Here is a 26,619-nt window from a genome sequence, read left to right as displayed (position 1 = left end):
TCAACAGCAGTGTCCACATCCATGGGATCTCTCCCAGATGTAGAAGCCTCGTCACCTACAACATTAAAGTAAATTTAGGCCGCGTCAAGTGACGACAAGCCTTGATTAGGGGATTTTTCGAGTTTTCGGAGCTCCAAAATCGCTCTTTTCTCGCCATCTTTGGCATTTTTCCCACAAGCCCGTCTGCTCATGTGGTAATTTGGGTCAGGTCAAGCCTAAGTTGAAGCCTAGTCATGGGTTCGAGTCGAAATTTCGACAGCATTTCGTTATAACGGCGTTTATGCCCTAGAAAGTGTCCTGAAAAAGCCGTCATAAATCAAAATTCCGAGATAATAGGAAGTTTACCCATCATACAAGGCTTCCAAATATCAAGTTTCATCACAAATGGGCAATCCTAAGGCTATTTTCGAAGCAATTTACGGTTTAGCTGTGAAACCGTCTCAATTTCACTCAAATGCTCAAAACTCAACAAAAATATGAAACAAACACATGGTTATGATCCTTATATTACCAATTAGCTATTTACAAAGCCAATTTTGCAAGGCAAAATCGTTTGGGGGAAAAGCCACAAATTTTCGACTAATTAGGGTCGAAAACCCTAATTTTGTCGATCACATTTGATCAAATACGGAAGATAAATGCAAGATTGATACACATACCTCGATTAGTCATGGCAAATTCAAGCTTTTGGATCAAATTTTGGCGAAAATGGTTGGAATTTGAGAGAGAAAGTGAGAATTTTGTGTTTTGAATAAATGAATTAAACCCTCTGTTTCATCGGGTTTTTACGCAGGAAAGACACATCCAGGAATAGACGCAGCAGGTGTTGCGCCTCTTCCAAGAGACGCAGCTCTTGCTGCGCCTCTTCCTCAGCTTCCCTTCATACGAATTTTTCAAAAATTTGTTATGAGTTCGTTATTTGTGGGCCCATCTTTGGTGCGCCTCTTCCTTGACGCCATTTTACATATTTGGTCCGTTTGACCTTTATTCCTCGCCCGGACCTGCATTTTCAAGCCAGCTATAGACTGCCATACATTATTATTTTTGTCCAAGACCTTGGTTGTCACAACGAGCGAGCCTTCTCTGACAGGTGTTTCGATACGCCTTATTATATTCCCCCAGCGAGATTACACGGATAGACATTCCCTCTCGAGACATGGAGATAAGTTCCCGATTATATTCCCCCAGCGAGAGTACACGGATAGACATTCCCTCTCGAGATATGGAGATCAATTCCTGATTATGTTCCCCCAGCGAGAGCCCACGACCAACAGTCATTTCCTCTCGAGACATGGAGATTAACATAGACCCAAGTTTAGCCGAAGTTTGTTTGAAGCTTACCACAAGCAGATTTCTCCCAGCAGTTCTAGACTATGTTCTGCTGTCTTCTCCCAATATCGCGTTTTGTTTCCCCTGGAGTTTCAAGGAATTTCAGATATGATCCCTTCTTATGGCTGGCGAGCCTCCTTACGTAGTCTAATTGACTTTAAACGACCCTCCCCGATAGTCGACAGACTCTAAAATGTTCCCGAAGACAGGTCCTTGGCTCAGACCCCTTGCGTCGCCATAGTCGTCAGGTTGTAATCTTCGATTGACATGATGGTTATACTTTGACTTTCGCCTTATCCAAGCCTCAGTCAAAGTGGGGGCTCTGTAGATACCTCATTTCTGCACCTCCTGCAAACCACCCGGTGATGATTGGGCCGCATGTTTGGTACGCGGAACGATTTGTGACAGTTCGTAAGTTTATCGTCAAGTGATCGCTCAAACACTTATGTCTAACTCTTAATTTTCATCTACGCGCCGATACGGTCGTTTTGACAGTAATTAGAGTACATTTGGAGTCCGGGTCATAAAATTGTCTTCAATTTCTAAAACCGAGTCAGAATGTTCTGGAATGTTCCGGATATTTCTATTCCATATTTCACAATCTTTTAATCTTTGGCAAATAATTTCCCGTAATATTCACATAAAATATTAAGGAAAACAAGATTAATCCGTTATTCCATAACCAAAACGCGGAAATCCTTCTTCCGCAGGAGGAAACCACTTGGGAAAGGACGCAACAGGTGCTGCGCCTCTTCCCAAGTCCTTTTCTGCGTATTTTTTCGTATCTTTTCATATCTTTCCGAGATTCACTTCCAAAGTTTCTCCGAAAACCCTAATTTCCTCCACGTGATTAGTATAAATAGAGACCTTCGGTCTCTCATATTTCTCACGCGAGTGTCCGCCCTTCTCTTCTCCCTTTGCATTCTAGACCACGTTCTTACTTTTTGGCGTCTACGTGCTTGAACTTTCGACCACGTAAGCTCGGATCCTTCTGAGTACCAGCCTCGTTTTGCATGACTGGCCAATTTGACCAACTCAACCATAATCAACTTTAATCAATCTTATTCGTTTTCCTCTTACGAGAGCACTTTCGTCTACATTCGAGTCGAGCATCACTAAACGTTAACTTAGTTCATCTCGTTTCGTCAAACATGTAAGTCTGAGGGTGTTTAATCCCTAAGGGTGTTTAATCCCTATTTTGTTTATTGTTCTTTACTTTTTGTAATCATAATGTAAGGTTTATGTCGAAAGTATTTCTAAAACCGATTTATAAAACCATGCCTTAAATCCTTTTTTACGAATTACCAGAAGATAACCGTCGAGAAAGGACGCAGCAACTGCTGCACCTCTTCGAAGGGACGCAGCACCTGCTGCGCCTCTTCGTGAGGCTGCCGCAGTTCCTGCTTCCTTTCTTCTTCCTTCGTCTTTTGTCAATTCGTTTCCTTTAATTTGTTTGTTCTTCGGTTCTTTGATATAATAGCATAATAATTCTAACATGTAATAGATTATCATCATAAGTATTTAATTCATTATTAAATCCCAAGTAATTCATATTTGCGGGTTTTCGTCATTAAAATCAAATTCGGGTTTTAGAGGTTCGATTCATCCATATTGAGTCTCTGGAATTCGTCATTGATATATTTTTCACGTTTTATTCATCGTCACCATCATTCATTCGTCATTAATAACTTGTTTAACCTAATTAATTTGTTTAGTTTATTAATTTGTAATTAATTAACCTTTTAATCTTGCATAATATTAGTTCTAATCGGTTTCATCCGTGTTTCTTGCTTTTTATGACCATTAATCACATGTAAATAATCTGCTAATCACTTTCATTCGAGTCAAATAATATTAATCGATCATTAAAATCACCAACGAACATTAACAACTTGCAATTCCGGCTTCACAGCCAGAACTGAGCCAAGGAACAGACGCAGCAACTGTTGCGCCTCTTCCAAAGGACGCAGCTCTGTTGCGCCTGTTCCTGGTTGATTTCTGTCTCTGAACTCCGTTGTTGCTTTGACCTAGTTTATTTGTTTACGTATTTAATTAACTATTATTCGTATTATCGCCTTAATTCCTGTTCGTTAATTTATTTGTTTATTCTTTCTCAAATTATCCGTTTTAAAAGTATTTTCGACATAAATCATTTAATCCAATGTAATTATTGCATTTTCCTTTATTATAATTTCATTATTGTATTTCTTGTATCACTTGTATGCCTTCACATGTAAATGAACTTAAATCCCTACTTTGACCCAATTGTATGATTAAATTACGTTATAACCGACTTAGTGTTAATTCTCATATGCTAGGATTAATCTAATGGATGTTGCATTGCATGCATATAAATTGACAATACATCGAGTATAGACGATTTTCCCTAATCATTAGTAGAGGCCGCTATCAAGGCGGGCGGGATTAGGTGTTCGATCAAAAGAGCTTCTTAATACGTACCCTCAACCCTTACTCCAGATCTCTGTGAACATCCGTGTTCATTGGCATCCACGAGAGTCATTCTAGACATAGAATGCTAAGGGTAACGAGTTATTGGTGTTCATGTCACTACTTTGTGTCTTGACATGGCACGAGGTATTCGAACGGTTTCCAATTTTCCACAATAAATTGGTGGCGACTCCACAAATGCAAACGCTTGTTTCCCAAGCGTCCCCGTGGCCCATTTTCCACAACTCTCCATCATGTCATCTCTCACATGGCACAATATCATCGGGCACCCCTTCCTCAGATAGGACTTCAAGGTCACAGCTGCAATCAACTTAACTTTGGGTTTGACCACAAACCCACGATAAGACACACTAATCCCCTTAGGACCTCTCAGAGAAACTTTCTTTTGATGACAATCTATCTTAGCTTTGTACTTTCCAAACCAATCCATCCCAACTATCATCTCAAAACCGTCTAAAGGAAACTCTAGCAAGTCTACAGGTAGGTCAACTTGCCCAACTAACATGGATACATCTCTATACAACCTCCCACACGATACAGATTCACCCGAAGGTATAAAAACTTCCTCTCTTACAGACTCATACTCTCTAAGACCCAACTGTTTAACATGACTCTAAGATACAAACGACTGTGATGCCCCCGAATCAAACAAAACGAAGGTATAAACACCATTAACAAGAAAAGTACCAGTGATAACATAAGCGTCGTCCTCAGCTGCTTTCTTCTCCATCATGAATAGCTTGCCACTGGTCTTCTGCCCACCTCCCTGGACAGTACTAGCTGAAGTAGCCGGTTTAGCACCCGACCCCTGGTTGTTGTTGGTGTTCGTAGCTGGTTTCTGATAAGAGTTACCGCCATTGCGGTTGCCCCCACCGTTGTTGTTCTGACCTCCCCTGTTGTTCCATGACCAAGCCGGTCTGTTACTCACATAACTCTGTGCAGGACCCTAAGAAAAGCTCCCCTGTCCCGGTCGCTGAAAACCTCCACTCACCGCACTGGTGCACTCATGTCTCTTGTGGCCCATACCGCCACAGTTGTAGCAGGTCATACCCCAGCTACCACCACTACTACCACGGCCTCTCCCGAAAGAAGCCTCAGCACTAAACCCCGAGCCCGATGAATATGCTCTCGCCTGAGTGTGGTTACCCTTCTTATAGTTGGATTGGCCACCTCCCTCACTCTCAGCCTTTCTTTTCTCAGCACCTCTCTCTCGGGTCATCTCCACTAGCCGCTCAGCCCTCTCAGCTCTCTCATAAGCTTCCTTAACATCCGTAAGGACTCCCACGGGTAGTTTCTCCATGATCTTGGGGGTCAACCCCTTCTAAAATCTCATAGCTAAGTTCTCATCACTCAACCCCATGTCCTCAGCATAACTAGCCTTCTCATTAAACTTACGGTAGTACTCAGCCACCGACATATCAGATGTCATCTTAAACTCATCGAACTCATCTCTCAACTTGCTCCTCACATGTTCCGGTACGAACTCTCGTCTCATGGCTCTCCTGAACTCATCCCAAGGTATAGCAGGTAGTCCCTGCTTCATGTACATCTCCCTATCACCCACCTTGACCTTATCCCACCACTCAGCTGCTGCTTCCCTCAAGTAGAACGCAGCTTGTTCCACTTTCAACTCATCCGGACAATGAACTAACTCCAAGATATTCTCCATCTCCCTGTGCCAATTATCTAGAATAATTGGCTCCTCGATCCACTTATACTCTTTCGAGTTGAATCTCGATATGTGGATGTTGATCTTTGAATGATCAACCTCTTTATCCTTTCCCACTCTTTTCAACGCTTCCGTAAGAGCATCCTGGTGCTCCAACATCTTTACTATATCATCGGTGGTCATGTTCTCAGCTCTAGCATACAGGGCGTTTCTCTTTGGCGGCATCTTGAAACTATATAAGAAAAGGTAGATATAAACACGCATACTATAACCCGAAACACGTATATCACCCGCACAGACCCCACTCGATCGAGTACCGGAACACACTCGATCGAGTTGAAGCCACTCGATCGAGTGCCTCGACTCCAGAACCTAATCAGACTCCTGCCCAAAAACATACTCGACCGAGCTGACAAGACACTCGATCGAGCGCCCCCTACTCGATCGAGTGCCCCTATGTACTCGATCGAGTACCCAAAAACACGGTTATGTCCAGAAAACATCAATCTACCTACTCGACCAAGTCACACCCACTCGATCGAGTGCCTCACCTACTCGATCGAGTGCCCCCAACTCGATCGATTCACGCAGACTCGTATATACTACCCGCATGTTCATCTCACTTTCCCAACATTATATACAGCTACTATACTTTCAATAATATAGCAACAACTACGCATACACTTCTACACAACTCTTTATGTAATCAACAAAAACGATCTATTCATATTATCAATATGCCACATTATACACATCCAACATACTTTTCATTCAATTCAACATATAAAACACTTGTCTTTCAACTTTTATCTATACCTCCAATTCTCCACATCCAACATCCAACAATTCACAACACATGCCACTATGTACACATACCAACCAAAAGACAACACATACGACCCTGACACGTACCCCATGTGACCGGTTCAAAATTGCAGGGCGAGTTCGCGACTTTAGGACGTCTCCCAAGCCTTTGCATTAGCTCTTACAGCTTCTACCCCGGGTTCATTTTAATTGACACCCTATGTTCATTAGATTCATTGGTTACAGGTTTCAGGATCGTCGCTCTGATACCACTTTGTGACACCCCCATACTCCAAGTGCCTTACCAGGACCACTCAGGTATAAGAACGTCACCATCTCGGTTTTCCGAGGCAATGGATATCAAATGATAATAAAGAAACATAATTTAAATAGCCAAACTGTTTAAAGTGATTACAAATCCAAATCCAAACTGACAAAAGGTATAATACATGTTCTCAAAAACCAAATGTCTAAACAACTAAAATATGACAGCGGAAGACTCTAATCAGCTCGTGGTGACATATTCCAGCTAGCCCAAATGCCTCTAGTCGAACCTGCTCAACAACTGCTCACCATCCCCGAATGGATCACCACAGTTTTTAAAACAATTAAACGGGGTCAGTACTAATTACACAAAACAAGATACAATACAACAATTACCAAACAGCTCAATCGTCACATCAAACCCCAGTCTCCATAATCAATCCCCACGTAACTGACTACACACTAAAGTGTGTAGCCCTGCCAGAGTACCCATCGCAACAGATACTCCACACCGCCAGTGGGGGACCGCAGTCGTACCTGTAACACCCCCATACTCCAAGTGCCTTACCAGGACCACTCAGGTATGAAGATATTACCATCTCGGTTACCCGAGGCAATGATAATCAAATAAACAATAAAGAAACGACGTTTAAATAGAAATACTTAGTGAAGGGTTACAATTCTCAAAACCAAAACCAAAAGTATAATACATGTTCTCAAACCGATTCACATCGTTCTAACCGAAATGTAAAGAAACTACTAAGCTACAGCGGAAGACTTCTATCATCATATCGTGGCACTCCCAGCTATCCCAGTACTCATCTCATACCTGCTCAATATCTGCTCACCATCCCCGAATGGATCACCGCATGTTTACAAAACAACAACCGGGGTCAGTACTAATCACACAATTCAATATATATCAACAATAAGATAAACAGACAGCTTAACTGTCCCACACACAACCACACCAATTCCAATCATCTCAATCACCGATCGTCCACTTTGGACCCGCCACGCCATGGGGGACCGCAGCCGTACCCACCAAATCCCCGCTCCTCATAATGAGCAATAACCCCGTCCATTAATGTGCACATCCCTTCTGTGGCGGGTTCCACAGAAGGCGAAACTAGGGCGTGAAGCCACTCCTGCAAGTGACTCCACTCAGCCGAGGACACGCCTCGAGGACCATAGACCACAATCACAATCACAATCACAACCGTCACAATACAATTACTATATCAAACAATCAATCTCAACACATCAACAATCATCCCATTATGGGACTAATACTGAGTAGGAAATCCTACCTGGAAAGCACACTATCATACGGTCCCTACTGCTGTATCAAAAAGCTTCCTCTACGAAACCTCCTCCTATCATACAACATACAAATGCTACCAAATCACATACTACTCAAAAACCCCCAAATGCCTATATTAAGGTTTAACCAAATCAAAGGAAAGACAACAAAAAGGGTACATAGATCTTACCCTCGACGCAAGGATCTCAACGGTATATCAAACGATGAAAACCGACCTTCCAAACTCCGGGAATTGCTAACAATGCGATTAGGATTAAGAACGTACTTGCTTTCTCTCTTTAACAGTAAATTAGGTTTTGTAAAAGGGTTTAGAATAATGACGACGAAGGTTATATATCTTGATCGCATAATTAACAAAACCGAGAAAACTCCCCGCAAACCGGCTACTCGATCGAGTACCCAAGGTACTCGATCGAGTACCCCCTTACTCGATCGAGTATCCTAGTTACTCGATCGAGTGCCCAACAGGTCAGAAACTTTTCTAAAACGCAACTTACCCTCACTCGACAGAGTAAGGCCTACTCGATAGAGCACCCAAAGACTCATAAATACGGAGTATTACAGTCTTCCCTCCTTAAAAAGAACTTCGTCCCCGAAGTTCAAACCACTACTAAACAAAGGTACTCCCATAACACTCCCGACTCAACAACCAAAACAAAATTCAACATAAAACATGTTACTAACCCAACTCATCCCGACAAACATACCGACACAACATACAAAAAAAAGGTATAAAACTCTTAAAAACTGTTCGCGATCATCTCCTACCCCCCTAAAAGAAACAAGGTTACGTCCCCGTAACCACACATACCTGATCAAAAATAAAAGGGTAACGCTCTTTCATAGCTTCCTCTGGCTCCCATGTAGCTTCCTCAGTCTCGTGGTTAGACCAAAGGATCTTAAGCAAAACTGTCTCTGTAACACCCGCGAATTTTCTATTTTGGCAATTATGATTTAATTAACCGTTTCATTGTCTTATTTATATTTTAATTATTTAATTTAATTAATTTCATTATTAAACATGATTTTTATAAATATTATATTTTTAAAGCTTAAGTTATACAAAATAAATATTTTGGTCGGATAATAATGATAATAATAATAATATCTCCCGTCTTGAGTTATAGTGGGCTTGAGACGAAAATTCTAGTGGAAACCGACTCAATTTGAGTTGTTGGGCTTTTTATAACTTATGGGCCTTTTCTCCTTCTCTTTTCTTTTCATAAAACCCTCACCTAACACCTCACAACTTCATCTCCCTCTTCATTTTTCTGAAATTCATCTTCAACAACCCTCACCATTTTTATACATCTATCTTACAAATCTTCAAAACACCATAATTTGCTCAATTCTTATCCGATTCAAGTGATTTTCGCGTCTATCTCTTCCTCTCATCGCCCTCCTTCTTTCTAGGTAAGAAAAGATCTGACTTTCCTCCATTATTGGGGCTGTCGAGCCATCCTCTATATGGTACCCTTTTTCTAGTTTCGATTTTTAGTCTTATTTTGTGTTTTCTTATGTTTAGGAGAAAGGTTAGTTGGCCCGGAAGTGGATTCTTGCTTGTGAGACGATTACATTAGAGATTAAGAGCAAAAAGGTAACGGTGATGGGTTACTCGACATTATGTCAAATTTGTGTGTTTATATTTTGTAGTTTGTTCATATGTATGTTAAAGTTTGAATCTTTTCTTGTTTCACATGTATGTTGTTGAATGAGTTTGTATGAACAACCATCTCATGGTTGGTTGAAGAGTTTTAAGCATGTTGTTACATTGATTTTCAATTGATGTTTGGATGAATTAATTGTTTGATTTTGGGTCAAAATCTTGTGCTTGAATCCATCAAGATGTGTGACAATTACATTCTTGTGGTTTCTATTAGGTATTATTGTGTTAACATGTATATTTAAGAGGAATTTGGGATGAAAAATTGGTAGAAATCGACTTTCGGAAAGGGTAGGAAATTGTCGTGCAAACAGTCCGGTGGCAGGGGAAAACCGCAGGCTCCGGCACCCACCGCAGGCTCCGGCCACTATCGCAGGCTGCGGTTTAAGCCTGACCCGTTTTCGTAAAATGGCCATAACTTCTTCGTTACTTGTTTGTTTGAGGCTTATGACCTACCGTTAGAACCGTAAGAGGATAAGCTATCACCTCCAACTGGTTTCACCTCATTATCATGTATAGAACTCAAGTTATGACCGTTTGAAGTTGACCCTTGTTGTAGTCGAGTACTAAACTTGTTGTTATAGATTGGGTTTTGAGTTTCTTGTTGGGTATGCATCTTAACTTTGGTTCTAATGCTTGTGTATGATGTGTTGAGACTCTTTTATCATGGGAGTACTTGATATTTGTTATACTCTTATACTTATACATGCTTCACATGAATTGTTTACGTTATGTTTGTGCAATCATTGTTACTCGTATTTGTGACCGGAGCGTGACGGTTTACATTGTGTGACTACTCGACATTCCTTATTTATTTGCCCTCGGCCATTGGGTCACGATTATGTGCCATTGTTTCCGAGTTGGGCTGTCTTCCTTCCGCCTCTTCGGACCTTGGGGTACGGATAGGTACCATGGTTCCGATTTGGGGTTACTCGACCTTGGGGCACGGCTAGGTGTCATGGATCGAGTCTTGGATACGATTTGGGATTGTATGTCGAATCGGGTGTCGTCCATCCCGAGAGTCTGGCCAGATTTAGACTAGGACCGTATTATGATCGTCGTCCTACCAGGAGGTTGGAGTCTACGGGTTTGTCTTGTTTTGAGTCAATCCTTTGTAAATGTCTTGCTTGTTACGGTCATTGGTGTGTTCTTATATACGAGAGTGCACGTCTTCTATAACTATTTGTGAGAGTCTTGGTCCTATCGGATACTAGTGGTGAGATGCAAGCCCCTAGTTGCGATATGATCGCCGGGATTGATGTTCCCATCCGTTCTTATGGTGAGATGTAAGCCATAAGTATGAATGTGACATTAGTAGCCACGTCCCGTGCTATGGTTGTTAAGAGGTTTTCAAAGGAATGGCTATTGGTTTCCATCCATGTATTTTCTATTCAATTGATCCGTTGTTTACCTTCTTCATATGATTCGATGCCTAATCTCATATCCATGTTTTGGTTACCTTGAATGCATGTTTAATATAATGTACCATGCCTATCTCATTAAGAATGCAATATGCCTATCTCGTTATGATTATCGTTATATTCCCTTGTCCATATTATTCAAGTATGATGCATGATCAATATGTTTAATTAAGTTCTTGCTTATGTGCATTTTGACATATTGTGGCTGGGAGAACCCTGAGTTACTCCCCACTGACTGTGGCGTTCATGTTTACATGAATGACAGGTTTGTGATGCAGATTATGGGGAAGACGTGTGAGCTAGCGAGAACGTTGAACCTTGGACCTTAGTTATAGGTTTCTTAGACTCACCTATCGTTAGACTTGTGTTTATTCGTGGGATATCTTTTCCCCATCGCACTTGTTTTAAATTGTAAAACTTAATTATCTTTCTTTTCATTTTTGTTTGATCGCTTATGGTGGATTTCGCACTTTAAGCTTTTAAAAAGGTTTTGAAAATCTCGTATTTTCCGCTTTAATTTTGATGCCCTATCGAGGGGTGTCACAGTTGGTATCAGAGCATATGTTGCTCCCGACGCACACACGTGTACCCCGAATTTAAATTGAACTTGACCTCAAATAATAAATGAGAGATGGGTAGGGCTAAGGACCTAAGTTGGTAGTCTCTTTGTGCATGCTATATGTTAGGTGCTAACATGGTTGACTCTTTGGTGTCTTGAGAAGATGGTACGACCAACCAAGGTGGAGAATACTATCATGGAAGCCCTTACTTTAATTCTTCGGAATCAACGGAATGCCAATGCTCATGTGAATCATCGCCCTATCCGCCGTGGCAAGAGGCCATCTGTGCCCTCATCCTCGTCTTATCCTAGCAAGAAGAGGTTGGTGCCGAGAGTCCAAGGACAAGGAGTACAAGACCATGGAGGACAAGAGCCAGTAGTGCAAGAGCCGAAAGGACAAGTACCTACATCTACTAATAGGCTTAAGGAGAACCGCAAGTGCTTCAAGTGTGGGCAAACTTATCACCCCGGGATTGGATGCTATGCTATGCCCTTGAAGTGTTACCATTGCAAGAAGCCCGGACATCTCTTCAGGAATTGCCCCGAGAAGAAGACTACCTCTCCTCCTCTCCCTAATGCTCCGGAAGCCGAGCCAAGAAGAGTCACTCTTGTCGAGAATCAAATCGGAACCGCCGTTCCTCCCGACACCGTTATGGGTGTGTTTTCTATACTTGATCAACCTTTCCTTACTTTTATCCCGTGATGCTCATCCTTCCCTTCATAAGCTCTCCTTTGCTTAACCTTGGGAACTAGCTTAGTACTCACTCGACTTATCCTTCGTTTTTACTTCTCCTTCCATAACATCTTGCATATGGATCCCTTTCTCTTGAAGGATTTCTTTACCGTCTCGAAGATACCTTTCTCCCTTTGGGTGCTTTGTCACATTCCCTTATCTTTGTGCTTCTATACCTTTCGCAACTTTTATTCCATATCTTGGGAGTTGTCTTTGTACCTTTTCTTCTTATAATGCCTTTCTTGTATACCTTCATCTCTGCCTTATGGAATGTTAACTTCGGTCGGATAAGTTGGCTTTTGTGGAGTTTGTTTGTGTTTGACCCTTAACCCCGGTTTTGAGAGGTCGTGATGTCAGAAAAGACTTAGGTAAGGTGATGATAAATACTTAGTGATTCTTATACCTAGTTCCTTGACCAAGTAAGTATAATTGATTGGTGGATTCTTCGTGTCAGGAATAAGTTGCCTATATGATTAAAGTTATAGAACTTGGATTTGCTGTTTATGTTTGGGATTTGAAAGCTTAGTAGGTTGAGCGTCGTTACCTTAGGAGTAAACATGAGATAAGTTTAGGATATGAATTTGGAAGAAAACCCATTTTGATGTTAATGATCCCGTATAGAATGGTGATGTGGTTTGATATTAGTTGACCCTTGAGGATTTTGTTGAGAAGTCCTTGCTAATTCATTCTTTGGTTTTTAAAACATTGAGGTTGTGACGAATACTTGAGATAAAGAGATGTTGTTATGCTTGAGTGGTAGATTTACCTTAGAGAAATCCTAATATGTGATAGGATAAGTGAACAATGAATCTAACCAATTTATCAACCCTTAAGCGAGCGTTTATTTTTACCTTGATCAGTCATAGAGGTGTAATCCTTTAAGAGAGAGTTGCATACAAGGAATGAGAGGAATTGCCTTGACCCTCGTTTTGGAATTTGGTCGTTTTGTTATGATGGTACGATATCCTAATAGGTGTGACCTTGTTAGAGAGAACCTTAAGTCTTAGTAAGTGTATGGTTTAAGCCTTAAAATCCTCCTTCGTACCTTTAATCATCTTCTTTCCCTCCGTTCATATCTTGATTAGATTTAATTCTTATGTATAAGAGTTACTCGTTGTTTCCTTGCCTTGGATACCTCTCTAATTCTAATATCTCTTACTGGTGTTAACTAGTTACCTTTATTGTTGACTCCTTTAATCTCACACCTCGTCATGTTCATGTATCCCTTTGAAATTTCCTATCATTTCTTGACCTAGTTATTACCCTTTGTTTCTTTAGTGGAGTGATGGCTTTGTTGGCTACGTTGTAGACTGAGTGGGATGCCCTTGAGGATTCTTTGCAAACCTTGATTTCGTCAAAATTGGATAAGTGGAACTTGAGTTGAGTTGGGTAGAAAAAAAATTGTATGACAAATCCATTTAATTTTGGTTGGTGGTCTTTATGATTTAGGGAATGTGATCATTTAGGCTTATGAACTCGGGCGTGAATAAGATTTTGGTTTGGAGTGTTAGAAAGTATGAAGACCTTAAGATTTTGACCTTTGATTGAGGATTTTACTATAGTGAGAACTCCTAGTAGTCGATAGTTGGTTAGGTGTGTAACTGTTTTAGTAGTTTTGATCTTTCGTGGAAATCGTTTATAGATGATTTACATTTGAGAGTTATGGAATCACAATTGTGGTGGAGTTACTTGACCCACGGGGTAGCATAAGAGTAAAGTGTGGGTATTTTGAGGAAATGCTTGGGAGTTATGTGGTTATGAGTTTTGTGGTTAGGAAGTTTTCGGAACCGTTCAGGATGACTTTGTTGTTCGAGATTTAAGTATCTAGTGTTTCCTTGTTGCCTAATTTCCCGCCCTCTTTGACCATAAGTGTTTCCGTTCATACCTCTCTTCCTCGTTTATGCTTGCTCCTCCTTTAGCATTTGATGTTAACCTATGAAATTCAATCTTTGATAGCCTGGTAGATTCGATTTCAACTCTTCTCCTAAGAAGTTCATCATATCTCTTTGTTGGTTAAGTTTGAACCCTCTTAGCGTATCTTGTTTTCATGATATCTAAGTTACTTTTCAATTCATAAAATTTCTAAACGTTTCAAACTACCATTTTTGGTTCGTCGTTAAAGGTTTATGTTACTTTTACTAAACCCTACCTATTTTAAGAGTTCAAAAATGAAAATTTGATTTAGTTATCCTTTTGTCCTACGAGTATAACTCCTTTTTATTGATTTTTAATTGCTAAACCCGAGTTACTTTTAACTTTGCTCAATTTCTAACTAGCTTTGGTCTACTTATGATTTCGTTGCCAAAAGTTTAATATTATATTTTCAGGAGTTTGACTTCCTTTTTAATTTAGAAATGAAGCCTCTACTTCTATTTTGACCTTTGCAAAAGAAAATTTGAGTGAATTGCCTTCTCTTTTGATTTTGACGTTGATCGGATGTTAGAACTCGTTATTTGAAACGTTTAATAACTTGTTCTGCGCTTGTCGGCGAATGATTTTTGTTTTAAATTTGTCTTAGACTTGGAAAGTTAGCGTTCTTGTGTGCACGACAAGAGCAATTTCGTTCCATGAATGAGACTTATACTTTTGAAAACTCTTCATCAATGTCTTTGAAAGTATTTTGATTTTTGATTTATACAAATGATTTGCTTTTGACCATATCTTTGATTTGGAATGTGATGTTCTTGAATGCGCAACGAGAGCATTTTCGTTCCTTTGATGAGAATCGTTACTATTTTAAAATTTTAATTGAGACTTCTGAAAGGATTTTGATTCTTACGATAAGTAACCTTTTGAATGTTTTGGTTACCGAATTCAAAATTCCGGTTTTATTTTATACGACATTTCATTTCCATTTTCAAGTTTCGAGGACGAAACTTTTTAAAAGATGGGGTGATTGTAACACCCGCGAATTTTCTATTTTGGCAATTATGATTTAATTAACCGTTTCATTGTCTTATTTATATTTTAATTATTTAATTTAATTAATTTCATTATTAAACATGATTTTTATAAATATTATATTTTTAAAGCTTAAGTTATACAAAATAAATATTTTGGTCGGATAATAATGATAATAATAATAATAATATCTCCCGTCTTGAGTTATAGTGGGCTTGAGACGAAAATTCTAGTGGAAACCGACTCAATTTGAGTTGTTGGGCTTTTTATAACTTATGGGCCTTTTCTCCTTCTCTTTTCTTTTCATAAAACCCTCACCTCACAACTTCATCTCCCTCTTCATTTTTCTGAAATTCATCTTCAACAACCCTCACCATTTTTATACATCTATCTTACAAATCTTCAAAACACCATAATTTGCTCAATTCTTATCCGATTCAAGTGATTTTCGCGTCTATCTCTTCCTCTCATCGCCCTCCTTCTTTCTAGGTAAGAAAAGATCTGACTTTCCTCCATTATTGGGGCTGTCGAGCCATCCTCTATATGGTACCCTTTTTCTAGTTTCGATTTTTAGTCTTATTTTGTGTTTTCTTATGTTTAGGAGAAAGGTTAGTTGGCCCGGAAGTGGATTCTTGCTTGTGAGACGATTACAATAGAGATTAAGAGCAAAAAGGTAACGGTGATGGGTTACTCGACATTATGTCAAATTTGTGTGTTTATATTTTGTAGTTTGTTCATATGTATGTTAAAGTTTGAATCTTTTCTTGTTTCACATGTATGTTGTTGAATGAGTTTGTATGAACAACCATCTCATGGTTGGTTGAAGAGTTTTAAGCATGTTGTTACATTGATTTTCAATTGATGTTTGGATGAATTAATTGTTTGATTTTGGGTCAAAATCTTGTGCTTGAATCCATCAAGATGTGTGACAATTACATTCTTGTGGTTTCTATTAGGTATTATTGTGTTAACATGTATATTTAAGAGGAATTTGGGATGAAAAATTGGTAGAAATCGACTTTCGGAAAGGGTAGGAAATTGTCGTGCAAACAGTCCGGTGGCAGGGGAAAACCGCAGGCTCCGGCACCCACCGCAGCTCCGGCACCCACCGCGGCTCCGCCACTATCGCAGTGCTGCGTTTAAGCCTGACCAATTTTCGTAAAATGGCCATAACTTCTTCGTTACTTGTTTGTTTGAGGCTTATGACCTACCGGTAGAACCGTAAGAGGATAAGCTATCACCTCCAACTGGTTTCACCTCATTATCATGTATAGAACTCAAGTTATGACCGTTTGAAGTTGACCCTTGTTGTAGTCGAGTACTAAACTTGTTGTTATAGATTGGGTTTTGAGTTTCTTGTTGGGTATGCATCTTAACTTTGGTTCTAATGCTTGTGTATGATGTGTTGAGACTCTTTTATCATGGGAGTACTTGATATTTGTTATACTCTTATACTTATACATGCTTCACATGAATTGTTTACGTTATGTTTGTGCAATCATTGTTACTCGTATTTGTGACCGGAGCGTGACGGTTTACATTGTGTGACTACTCGACATTCCTTATTTATTTGCCCTCGGCCATTGGGTCACGATTATGTGCCATTGTTTCCGAGTTGGGCTGTCTTCCTTCCGCCTCTTCGGACCTTGGGGTACGGATAGGTACCATGGTTCCGATTTGGGGTTACTCGACCTTGGGGCACGGCTAGGTGTCATGGATCGAGTCTTGGATACGATTTGGGATTGTATGTCGAATCGGGTGTCGTCCATCCCGAGAGTCTGGCCAGATTTAGACTAGGACCGTATTATGATCGTCGTCCTACCAGGAGGTTGGAGTCTACGGGTTTGTCTTGTTTTGAGTCAATCCTTTGTAAATGTCTTGCTTGTTACGGTCATTGGTGTGTTCTTATATACGAGAGTGCACGTCTTCTATAACTATTTGTGAGAGTCTTGGTCCTATCGGATACTAGTGGTGAGATGCAAGCCCCTAGTTGCGATATGATCGCCGGGATTGATGTTCCCATCCGTTCTTATGGTGAGATGTAAGCCATAAGTATGAATGTGACATTAGTAGCCACGTCCCGTGCTATGGTTGTTAAGAGGTTTTCAAAGGAATGGCTATTGGTTTCCATCCATGTATTTTCTATTCAATTGATCCGTTGTTTACCTTCTTCATATGATTCGATGCCTAATCTCATATCCATGTTTTGGTTACCTTGAATGCATGTTTAATATAATGTACCATGCCTATCTCATTAAGAATGCAATATGCCTATCTCGTTATGATTATCGTTATATTCCCTTGTCCATATTATTCAAGTATGATGCATGATCAATATGTTTAATTAAGTTCTTGCTTATGTGCATTTTGACATATTGTGGCTGGGAGAACCCTGAGTTACTCCCCACTGACTGTGGCGTTCATGTTTACATGAATGACAGGTTTGTGATGCAGATTATGGGGAAGACGTGTGAGCTAGCGAGAACGTTGAACCTTGGACCTTAGTTATAGGTTTCTTAGACTCACCTATCGTTAGACTTGTGTTTATTCGTGGGATATCTTTTCCCCATCGCACTTGATTTAAATTGTAAAACTTAATTATCTTTCTTTTCATTTTTGTTTGATCGCTTATGGTGGATTTCGCACTTTAAGCTTTTAAAAAGGTTTTGAAAATCTCGTATTTTCCGCTTTAATTTTGATGCCCTATCGAGGGGTGTCACAGTCTCGCCACTCCTAGTCTTCCTAACCTTTCGGTCAAGAATCTGCTTAGGCACCTCAAGATATGATAAGGACTCATCTAGCTCTAAGCTCTCTGCCTCTAATACATGTGACGGTATATCAAACAATGAAAACCGACCTTCCAAACTCCGGGAATTGCTAACAATGCGATTAGGATTAAGAACGTACTTGCTTTCTCTCTTTAACAGTAAATTAGGTTTTTTAAAAGTGTGTAGAATAATGACGACGAAGGTTATAATCTTAATCGCATAATTAACAAAACCCGAGAAAACTCCTCGCAAACCGGCTACTCGATCGAGTACCCAAGGTACTCGATCGAGTACCCCCTTACTCGATCGAGTATCCTAGTTACTCGATCGAGTGCCCAACAGGTCAGAAACTTTTCTAAAACGCAACTTACCCTTACTCGACAGAGTAAGGCCTACTCGATAGAGTACCCAAAGACTCATAAATACGGAGTATTACAGTACCCACCAAATCCCCGCTCATCTCCATCGAGCGATAAACCCAAGTCCATTAATGTGCACATCCCTTCTGTGGCGGGTTCCACAGAAGGCGAATTATGGGCGTGAAGCCACTCCCGCAAGTGACTCCACTCAGCCAGGGACAGGCCCCGAAGAACACAGACAGACAAACAGTAACCATAACACCAAAATCAACAACCGTCTGAACCAAACAACAATCACTAACTACAGCACAATTCACCACACATATCAAGAAACTAATACTGAGTAGGGAAAACCCTACCTGAAATGCAATCACAAACAGCAGACGATCTAACAGCTGTATCAAAATCGTTCTTCTACGAATCCTCCTCCTATTCACATAATCATATAATCACTACCAACACAACAAAACATAAAAACCCCCAATCCCAAAATTAGGGTTTAAGCAAAGTCAGCCAAACGCTATAAAATTGTTATGTAGGACTTACCCTTGACGCAAGGATCACAAGGACACAAAGAACAACAAAATCCGACCTCTCAAGCTTCGGGATTTGCCAATAATGCGGATGAAGAGAATAACGTAGTTTGAAATATCCTTTGAGTGAATTAGGTTTATAAAAAGTGTTTAATAAAGATGACGACATAATATATATGCTAATCCGCATTATTAACAAAACCCGTCAAAACATAACCTGTCAACCGAGCTACTCGATCGAGTAAGTAATGTACTCGATCGGGTGCCCCTTACTCGATCGAGTGCCAAGGCTACTCGATCGAGTACCCTACAGACAGAATATTGTTTCGTAAACCAAAACACCCTTACTCGACAGAGTAAGGCCCACTCGATAGAGTACCCATAGACCCATAAAACCGTAGTATTACAAGCAACCCCGGAATCTCTTCTGGAAAGACATCTGGAAACTCCCCCACAATTGGTATCTGCTCAACTGTCGGAGTCTCCACTCTGTGATCCCTCACATGGCACAAGATCAACGGGCACCCCTTCCTCAGATATGACTTCAAGGTCACTGCTGCAATCAACTTAAATTTGGGTTTGACAACAAACCCACGATAAGACACACTAATCCCCTTAGGACCTCTTAGAGAAAATTTCTTTTGATGACAATCTATCTTAGGGGGCGTTTGGTTCAAACATTAGGTATGGAATGGAATGGATTCTAACTCCAAGGAGGTATGGAGTTAGAACCCCATACCCGTTTAAAGTTGTTTGGTTCAATCTGAGAATGAGAATAATAATTTGTTGGATGGAATGGAGTTGGAACCTTGGGGAGAAAGATGGGTATGAGATTCCAATGGGTTGGAATGGAGTTAGAATCCATCAGGTATCTAACTCCATTCCAAAATGCTCCAACCAAACATTGGAATGACTTGAATCCATTCCAATCCATTCCAAAAGCTCCAACCAAACACCCCCTTAGCTTTGTACTTTCCCAACCAATCCATCCCGACTATTATCTCAAAACCCTCTAAAGGAAACTCTAGCAAGTCTATAGGTAGATTGACTTGCCCAACTATCATGGATACATTTCTATACAACCTCCCACACGATATAGATTCACCCGAAGGTATAAAAACTTCCTCTCTTACAGACTCATATTCTCTCAAACCCAACCTTTTAACATGACTCGATGATACAAACGACTGTGACGCTCCCGAATCAAACAAAACAAAGGTATAAACACCATTAACGAGAAAAGTACCAGTGATAACATGAGCGTCGTCCTCAGCTGCTTTCTTCTCCATCATAAATAGCTTGCCACTGGTCTTCTGCCCACCTCCCTGGACAGTACTAGCTGAGGTAGCCGGCTTAACACCCGACCCCTGGTTGTTGTTGGTGTTCGTAACTGGCTTCTGATAGGCTTTACTGCCATTGCGGTTACTCCCACCGTTGTTGCTCTGACCTCCCCTGTTGTTCCATGACCCGGCCGGTCTGTTACTCGCATAACTCTATGCAGGACCCTGTGAAAAGCTCCCCTGTCCCGGCCTCTGGAAACCCCCACTCACCGCACTGATGCACTCATGTCTCTTGTGGTTTATACCGCCACAGTTAAAACAGGTTATCCCCAGCTACTGCTACCACTCCCACGACCACGCCCATAGGAAGCCCCATCACTAAACCCCGAGCCAGATGAATATGCTCTCGCCTGAGTGTGGTTACCCTTCTTATAGTTGGATTGACCACCACCCTCGCTCTCAGCCTTTCTCTTCTCAACTCCCCTCTCCCTGGTCATCTCCACCAACCTCTTAGCCCTCCCAGCTCTCTCATAAACTTCATTAACATCTGTAAAGACTCCCACCGGTAGCTTCTCCATAATCTTGGGGGTCAACCCCTTCTCAAACCTCAAAGCTAGGTTTTCCTCACTCAGCCCAATATCCTCAGCATACCTAGAATTCTCATTTAACTTACGGTAGTACACAGCCACCGTCATATCATATGCCATCTTAAACTCATTGAACTCCTCTCTCAGCTTACTCCTCACATGCTCAGGTACAAACTCTCGCCTCATAGCCTTCCTGAACTCACCCCAAGGTATTGCAGGTAGTCCCTGCTTCATGTACATCTCCCTAGCACTCACCTTGACCTTATCCCACCACTCACCTGCCGCTTCCCTCAAGTAGAACGCAGCTTATTCCACTTTCAACTCATCCGGGCAATGAACTAATTCCAGGATATTCTCCATCTCTTTGTGCCAATTATCCAGAAGAATTGGCGCCCCGATTCCCTTATACTCTTTCGAACTGAACCTAGATACGTGGATACTGATCTTGGAGTGATATACCTCCTTATCCTTTCCCACTCTCTTCAAAGCTTCCGTGAGAGCATCTTGATGCTCCAACATCTTTACTATATCATCAACTAACATACTCTCAGCTCTAGCATACAGGGCGTTTCTTTTTGGCGGCATCTTGTAACTATATAAGAAAAGGTAGATATAAACACGCATACTATAACCCAAAACACGCATACGACCTATACAGAACTCACTCGATCGAGTATAAGAACCCACTCGATCGATTTGAGGCCACTCGATCGAGTGCCCAACCTACTCGATCGAGTGCCTCGACTCCAGAACCTGATCAGACCTCTGCTCAAAAACATACTCGACCGAGCTGACAGGCCACTCGATCGAGCGGACCCTACTCGATCGAATGCCCCTATGTACTCGATCGAGTACCCAAAAACACGATTCTGCCCAGAAAAACACTGAACTCACTACTCGATCAAGTCAGACCCACTCGATCGAGCACCTCGCCTACTCGATCGAGTACCCCCTACTCGATCGAGTCATGCAGACTCGTATACACTACCCGCATGTTCATCTTACTTTTCCCAACATTATATACAACTTCTATACTATCAATAAAATAACAACAAGTACGCATGCATATATACGCAATTCTTTCTATATCGACAAAACGATCTACTTCATATTATCAATATGCCACGTCATAAACAAACAACATGCTTTTCATCCAATTCAACATACAAATCACCTATCTTTCACTTCTACTCCACACCTCCAATCCTCCACATTCATACATCCATCAATTCACAACACATGCTACTATATACACATACAAACCAAAAGACAACACATACGATCCCGGCACGCACCTCAGGTGACCGGTTCAAAATTGTAGGGCGAGTTCGCGACTTTAGGACGTCTCCCAAGCTTTTGCATTAGCTCCTACAACTTCTACCCCGGGTTCTTTTTAATTTGACTCCCTATGTTCATTAGATTCATTGGTTACAGGTTTCAGGATCGTCGCTCTGATACCACTTTGTGACACCTCCATACTCCAAGTGCCTTACCAGGACCACTCAGGTATAGGAACATCACCATCTCGGTTACCCGAGGCAATGAATATCATAAGACAATAACGAAACGTACTTTAAAAGTAAATATAATTTAACGTTTACATGTTCAAGCCAAACTGATAAATCAAATACAAATTCCAAAACCAAATGTTTACTAGCCAAAACTGAAAACTAAAGACATCGTCTGACACAGCGGAAGACTCCTCTAATCCATGTGATAACTCATCCCAGCTAGCCCAAAAGTGTCATATCAAACCTGCTCAACAACTGCTCACCACCCCCGAATGGATCACCACAGTTTTACAAAACAAATAATGGGGTCAGTACTAATTACACGATATAGAACAAACATGAAACAACTGCCAAACAACTCAGTCAACACAACAATCCCCAATCTCCATCAATAATCTCCACACAATTGACTACACACTAAAGTGTCTAGTCCAGCCAGAGTATCATCGCAACAGATACTCCACACCGCCAGTGGGGGGCCTCAGCCGTTCCCACCTAAGCCCCGCTCATCTCCAACGAGCGATAAACCCATGTTCATTAATGTGCACATCCCTCCTGTGGCGGGTTCCACAGGAGGCGAATCAAGGGCGTGAAGCCACTCCCGCATGTGACCCCACTCAGCCAGGGACGCACCCCGAAGAACACAGACAGAGAAACAGTAATCATAATACAACCTCAACAACCGTCTGAAACATTCAACAATATGAAATCACAACCGTCTGAAACAATCAACAATATGAAATCACAACCGTGTGAAACAATCAACAATTACTAACTACAGCATAATCACCACAATCATGTAATTAATGCCGAGTAGGGAAACCCTACTTGGAACGCAATCACAATTCAGACGATCTAGCAGCTGTCTCAAAACCTTTCTTCTACGAACCCTCCTCCTATACACATAATCATACAATCACCACCACAACAATATAATCATAAAAACCCCCAATTTCCAAATTAGGGTTTAACCAAAGTCAACCAAAAACTATAAAAACGGTACGTAGAACTTACCCTTGACGCAAGGATCACTATGATATCAAGAACAACGAAATCCGACTTCTCTAGCTCCGGGATTTGCCAATAATGCGAATGAATCGAACAACGTAGTTTGCAATCTCTCTTTTTGTGAATTAGGTTTATGAAAAGTGTTTAGGAAAGATAACGGAGTATTATATATATTAATCCGCATTATTAACAAAACCCGTCAAACATTACCCAATAACCGACTTACTCGATCGAGTAAGTCTCATACTCGATCGAGTGACACTTACTCGATCGAGTACCAAGGCTACTCGATCGAGTACCCTATAGGCAGACTACTGTTTCGTATTCCAAACATACTTACTCGACAGAGTAAGCCCCACTCGATAGAGTACCCAGAGACTCATAAAACCGTAGTATTACAAAATCCTAGTTTAACCTCATATAAATACATCAACCCACAATCAACCAAGTTGGCCAAAAAAATTACGCAGCTCACTCATTAATGGAGGTAATTTTTACTCTATCTCATCCCCTTCCGCTGCTCCTTCTCCATCAAAATATATGAAATATTAAACTCCTCATTCTCCCTTGCTCAAAATCACCCTCAATCTAACCATTTGATTTTCATGCATGAAAGATAGATTATAAGTATTTGAAAAATAGTATGTATGGATCTTTTTTATAACGATATCTGGCTATTGTAGACGATAATCCCATGTTTCAATTGATATTTTTGTATATGTATATTTTTTATTAACATTTTTTTATCATTTTTATTTTTCTAGGAAAATAATTCGTTAGTGTTTTTTTTATCATTTCGATATTCTTTCATTTCATGCAAATTTGGCGTACTCGGTATTAACCTGGAGTCCTTGACTCAAGTGTACAAAGCATAAGTGCATTTTTGGTTAGTTTTTAAGTGATTATTAAGTAGTTTTGTGGCCCGTTAATTTCACGGGATATTTTGTTTTTAGTGTTTCTAGTAATTGAGACTTTATAAAATACAATCACAAAGTAAGATTACCTCATGAATAATTCATGATAGATCGTGTATTTAAAATACGGGCGGGCATTGACATGTTAACATAAAGATCAAAGTCGATAAATTAAAGAGTGCTATTTTTTCAAAACTAAAATGATGAAAAAAATCAACAAATACCAAAATAAAAAGGCGAATTTAACAAAAATAACCCAACCTTTGATAAGTCTTCCAAAAATAACCCGGCCTTTTAACTTAAACAATAATAATCCAACCTTTGTATTTTTGTCAGATAAATATCCCGAAATCTCAACTAAACAAATTTCTACCAAATATTGATAAATGATATTTGTAAAATAGTTTCATAAATCTTTAAAGTCTATTTTGTGATATCATATATAAAAAAACTCATAACCAAAAAACTGGAAAAATTATAATTTCATTAGTTTGTCAATGGAAAATTAATTATAAAACAAATATATAATTTTTTTGAAAAGAAATAACAAGTAAGATAGATTTTAAATTTGTGGAAATAGTTATGAAAGAAATAATTTTGATTTTTTAAACCGTGGATTTGAGGAAACAAACAATTTTTTAAACATATCATTTATGCATTTTGGGATTTTGAACAACAGTATAATATTTTTTTAATTTTTTTCCATGCTTCAAATTGTTCTTAAATAATTTTTTCATAATTTTATATAATTACTTATTCAAATATATGGTCAATAAGTTAATGGATTGATTAATATATGATTAAATTATTATTTTTCGAAATATAAGTAAAATGTTGGGACATTTCTGTAACACAGAAGCAAACGTTGGATTATTCTTGTTAAAATCAAAAGATTGGGTTATTTTCGGAATACTTAACAAACGTTGGGTTATTTTTGTTAAATTTGTCAAAAAGAAATACAGTTGAAAAAAAAAAAACTAAAAAACTATTACTCATTCACGTTGATGTTGTCAATCTTACACTTAGTTTTTAATATATAGTTCTTTAAATAATCCTAATATTTTACTTCTCCATATAGTCTTCTTTTTCCAATGAATCGTCCCTATAAAAAAGTAACTCAGTAATTAGTGCGAATTAACCAACAAAACAGTGGAATTTGTTTTATACAATATTATTGTTATTAACTTAAACTTCCTCTTAAATAGAGAAAGAAAGAGGGAATAGGAATGAAGTCTTAGAGATCTAAGTATGTTAACCTTTGAATAGGTCAACACCATAAATCTTGGTAGACCCTAAATGAGAACAAAACAAATACATACGATGAAGTTGAAAAATGTGATCAAAACTTCATACCAATGAAACTTGTACTAAAAAAGAAATAAATTAGTGACACATTTAGTTCTACTAACAATAGGGATGAGAAAAATTTTGGTTTATAAATTTTGCCTTCCAACAAAAATATATAAACAATTGAGAATGTGTTTATGACTTTTGAGCATTATTTTTTCATTATTATCAAATTTAATATAAGTATAAATATGAATTAAGGTTCATGACTTTTGAGTTTTGAGCATCATTTTTTTCATTATTATGAAATTTAATATAAACATAAATAAGGAGTAAGGAGAAATGGAATGTATAAGGTTTGCTTGATTACTAATAATTATAATTTTTATTTTTTTTACGAAATCTACTTTATACAAGAGTGGTTTAAGATATTATCGTATGTAATTAAATATGACATATAGATTATGGTAGATAGTTTGGCTTGCCTTTTAATTAGATTTATAGATTATAGATTTTTTATTTAGATTATAGAGTTATAGATTATTCTCAGTATTATGAAGTCTAATATAGACATAAATATGGTGTAAGGATAAATGGAATGTGAAAGGTTTGCTTTATTATTATTATTATTATTTTACATAATCTACTTTGCATGAGAATGGTTTACAAATTATCTTTCGAAATTAAAATATGACTTGCAGAATAATAATGGTAGATAGTATTGCTTGCTTTTTAATTATCTTATGAAATTAAAGTTAAATAAATAGGTAGATTAATAACCAAATTTATGAGAGGAAAATAAAGAGTTTATATTAGGTTTTTAGTGATTGCAACTACTATTTTTTTTAATTTTTTTGGTATTTATAAGCATGTGACAATTTTGGAGATAATTAACTTTTTAATACATAGTTTTGCCTTTTTATAATATTGTATAAAAATAAATAATTAAGTAATTAATATAGATGAATTAGTATTAACCTCTATAAAAATGCCATGTGAATTAAAATTAAATGTTTTAAGTATCCTTTTAATTATATTGTATAGATAGATAGATTTTACCTCAGTTTCGTGCCTTTTGTATTTCCTCCCTCTTCAGATTACCCACATGATGTTTTGTCCTATCTACATTCACATACATTTCCCAATGCTTTAAAATTCATATAAAAAATATATTGACCAAAAGGTAAAACATCAACATGGCAAAAACTTCACAAACGAATCAACATTGTCACACTT

The 26,619-nt window shown here is 39.1% G+C and overlaps 2 long non-coding RNA genes across 2 annotated transcripts; both read left to right on the top strand.

Annotated features, from left to right (window-relative positions):
* Positions 1 to 9,038: 9,038 nt before the first annotated feature.
* On the top strand, positions 9,039 to 11,358 carry LOC141630622 (uncharacterized). The gene is made up of 3 exons (XR_012537526.1): positions 9,039 to 9,272; positions 9,385 to 9,456; positions 11,209 to 11,358. It is a non-coding gene; the product is annotated as an uncharacterized LOC141630622 (long non-coding RNA).
* Positions 11,359 to 15,463: 4,105 nt separating this feature from the next.
* On the top strand, positions 15,464 to 17,698 carry LOC141630617 (uncharacterized). The gene is made up of 3 exons (XR_012537525.1): positions 15,464 to 15,625; positions 15,738 to 15,809; positions 17,578 to 17,698. It is a non-coding gene; the product is annotated as an uncharacterized LOC141630617 (long non-coding RNA).
* The last annotated feature ends 8,921 nt before the right edge of the window (positions 17,699 to 26,619 follow it).

The sequence above is a fragment of the Silene latifolia genome, chromosome 2, assembly GCF_048544455.1.
Source record: "Silene latifolia isolate original U9 population chromosome 2, ASM4854445v1, whole genome shotgun sequence".
Lineage (NCBI taxonomy): Eukaryota > Viridiplantae > Streptophyta > Magnoliopsida > Caryophyllales > Caryophyllaceae > Silene > Silene latifolia.
The sequence above is the reverse complement of the archived record's forward strand: the minus strand, read 5'-3'. Positions and strand labels throughout refer to the sequence as shown.